Source organism: Chenopodium album, chromosome 1 (genome assembly GCF_948465745.1).
Source record: "Chenopodium album chromosome 1, dcCheAlbu1.1, whole genome shotgun sequence".
Classification (NCBI taxonomy): Eukaryota; Viridiplantae; Streptophyta; class Magnoliopsida; order Caryophyllales; family Amaranthaceae; genus Chenopodium; species Chenopodium album.
Window position 1 is genome coordinate 62,913,527 of NC_137834.1, and position 3,562 is coordinate 62,917,088.

The 3,562-nt window shown below is 35.6% G+C and overlaps 1 non-coding gene across 1 annotated transcript; it reads left to right on the forward strand.

Moving 5' to 3' along the window:
- The first annotated feature begins 288 nt into the window (after positions 1-288).
- On the forward strand, positions 289-394 carry LOC145565592 (small nucleolar RNA R71). Its single transcript, XR_014095059.1, has one exon. It is a non-coding gene; the product is annotated as a small nucleolar RNA R71 (small nucleolar RNA).
- The last annotated feature ends 3,168 nt before the right edge of the window (positions 395-3,562 follow it).

Here is a 3,562-nt window from a genome sequence, read left to right on the forward strand (position 1 = left end):
AAGTTTCGTCTTGATAGATGTCATCTCCTTGCCAAGGTTAGCGATTGGGGACGTCAAATTATTGATGGCGTTGAGGTGATCGATAGAGTAAACCGCATTTCCTCCTTTGCTTAGAGACTCCCTCTCTCCTTATTGCCAATCCATGTGGTGCCTCACCACATCCTCAATTATCTCAATGACTTGCTCCTCCGTTTTGTTCATGATCGGCCACCTGCTCCCGCATCTAAGCTAGTATTTCCTTGTGGGCTTAAGCCCCCATAAAAAATTTGAAGCACTTGGTAAGTTGGAATTCCATGATGGGGACACTTCCTTTGATATTATTTATATCTTTCCCATGCCTCGTAAATGGTTTCACTAGCCCTTTGACGAAAACCTTGGATCAAATCCCTTGCCTCAGCCGTCTTCTTTTGAGAGTAGAATCTCCCTAAGAAAGTCATGGTGACCTCATCCCAAGTTCTCAAGGAGTTAGGCCTTACCTCTTTCTCAAGCAATTCAAGAGCCCTTCCTATCAAGGAGAAAGGAAATATCTTTAGTCTCACAAATTCCCGAGTTACCCTATTTACCTTGATCGTGTTGCAATATTTTTCAAATTCGTTCAAATTTGCAAGAGGGCTCTCATGTTTTGCTCCACTAAATTGCCTCCCTTCGATCAAATTTATCATTGCGGGCCGAATTTCAAAATCATTGGCTTGAGTAAAGGGTGGAGCAATGCCACTTGAAGCTCAATAAGCTCCCGAAGTTCCCAACTCCTTTAAAGGTCTTTCAACTGGTGGTTCTGAGTCACCCATTTGCTCTTGTCTTTCCTCGAAATTGACCTCCCTAGTTGGGGAAGTAGTTATTTGCCTAGAACCAGCTCTCCTTCTCCTCCTATAGGTTTGTTCAATCTCAGGATCGTAAGGCACCAAAATCCTGTTATGATTTCTGCGCATACACTCTCAACAATTGCAATTAGTAACAAGGTTACAAGTGTAGCCAAAAAGAAACACACTATTTTTGAATTTTTGTTGTTTTTATAGTGAACTAGACTCAAGCAATCAATTAGCAATCAACAACACCGTTCCCGGCAACAGCGCCATTTTGATGGGCATTAGAACGGTCGCACATTCCACACTCAATCAAACTCACTTATAAAAAAACATCCTACAAACCAAGCATAATAACAAGTAAGATTTCGGTCCACAAGGAACGGGATATGGTTGCTAAAGATCTTAACACTTAAGCTAACTTGAAGTCTTTGGTGAATTGGGGGTTCATCAAGTAGACAAACAAATTATGGTTCTAAAACGATGTATAAAAGACACTAGGGAATGGGATTCACTCAACCAAGGCAATTAGGCAAACGGGGAGTAAAATAGACAAGATATAACAAGGACTATATGTAACATCAACCTCGTGCAATTAGGAAACAACTCACAATACTAAAATTAGATTCCTCATTAGTTTAACAATAGAAGATACATAATCGAATTGCAATAAGTAATGCCATGCTTCATTCACATTTCCATGTCAAACTAAGCATATCATGCTATCAAGTTCCTAAATCAAGGGTAGCTAATCCTATCATGAAGAACTAACAAGCAATCTCATGCAATCAATTTAATTGCAATACAAACATCAATGCTACTCCCACATTTGCATAATTAACCTAAAAGGTTGAGCTTCACCCAACCCCTAGCAAGAAGACTACTCACAACTCATATTCATCAACATGCAAACAAGTATTAGGGTTCTAACTACTTCCATAATTGGGGAAAACTGGTTAACAATCGAATTCACTATCATCTAACAAGAAATTATCAAGAACTAAAACGATTCAAGTAACATGCAAATACCAAATAAAATATAAAATTAACTAGAATAAGGTTGAAGAAATTACTAATTGAAGCTTCAAATGTTGAATACAAAGTGTCAAACCCTGAGAATAATTCTTGAATTTCACTAATACAATGATTTGATTTGATGAAAACTAAGCTAAATTAACTAAAAGGAATGTTTCAAACTAAAAAAAGGTTTCTGAAAAATAGGCTACTGTAGACACCCATTTGTGTCTCCCCAAAACCAAACCCAGTGATGAGTACCTTTCACGTCGAATCATAATCGAATGAAGCGAAAGTGGGGAAAGTTTAGTGTTGCGGAAAGTTTTAATTTTCTTTTCTCTTCTCTCTGTTTTTGAAAACTTATTTTAAGAAAACAGCCAATACAGTTTGGTTGGTCCATGATATGGGTCCAATAGTAGTGTAGTTGGATGGGGTTTGACAAGAGATTTCCAACGATATATTATAAGCCCAATTCCGATGAATATTGAGGAAGTTATGGCCAATTTACTAAACTGGGCCCGTTTTGAGCCTTATATGCGGCCCAATGATCTAGAGGAGGGCCTAATATGATTTATCATTCCTAATGCAATTAGGAATGGTTTTAGTCTTCTATATTCTTCTGGAAGGTTCTTTTCATTCCTAATTCAATTAGCTTTAATAAATTGACTTTTGTTGACTTTTCAGAGTTTTAATTAAAATCAAAGAACATTTTTGAGGAAAAGATACGATTTTATCCTCCTGTACGGCAAAATTTATCTGATTTTAGAAAACGCGTCAAAAACAGGATTAGCGCCCAACGCTAGCCATTGGCGCCTGGCGCTAATGTTGGCGCCTGGCGCCAATAAGCTGGCGTTGGCGCCAATCTCGTTTTGCGTGTGCCAGACTCTATTTTGTTAATTTTATCTTTTTGGCTGATTTCTCTATAAATAACGTATTAAAAACTCCGTTTTCATTCACCTACAATCAGTTTTCAATTCTCTCTCATTCTCTTCAATTCTTATTCTTTCATTCGCTAATTCTCATCAAGATTTCCTTAATCCTTCATTCACCATCTCTCTCTCTCTTTTTCTTTTTCTAAACTTGCTTTTACATACAAAATTCCGCATTCACAAGATCTAGAAACACCTAGCCATATTCGAAGTTGCCTTCGCCCTAGACGTGAAAGGTTTAATTTCTGAGGGTTTGGTCCCAAATCTCTATTTCAATTATTTAATTTAATTGTTTGTTTATTATTTTCCTTGAAGTTACTAACGCGTGTATTTTGTTATTAGAAAGAGGTACGAGGCATCAAAGTAAGTGCTTTAATTGATTTATTGATGTTATGATGTAGAAATCATGTTTAAATTATTATGATATTCCTAGTATCATGTCTAGGGTAATTTTAATATTAAATATGATTGTTACGATGCTTCCTATGTTCTTCCTAATATTTATGATTGTTAGTATAATGTTAGGGTTAAATATTTGATTTTTATTGCTTAGTGGCATGCTAGGATTTGTTATTAATCTTGTTAGTATCATGCCTAGGATCTTGCTATTTTTATTATGCTTTAATATTAACATGAACATGATTATGATTATAATTGTTATAATTAATGGTGATTATGAATATTATTATTATTATTATTTTATGATGATGATTATAATTTTGTTATCATGATTATTATAATTTATTATGTTGCTTGATGCTTATTTATTTTTTATTGCTTGATCACGCTTTTATGCATGTTTAGAGGGAATTTAGT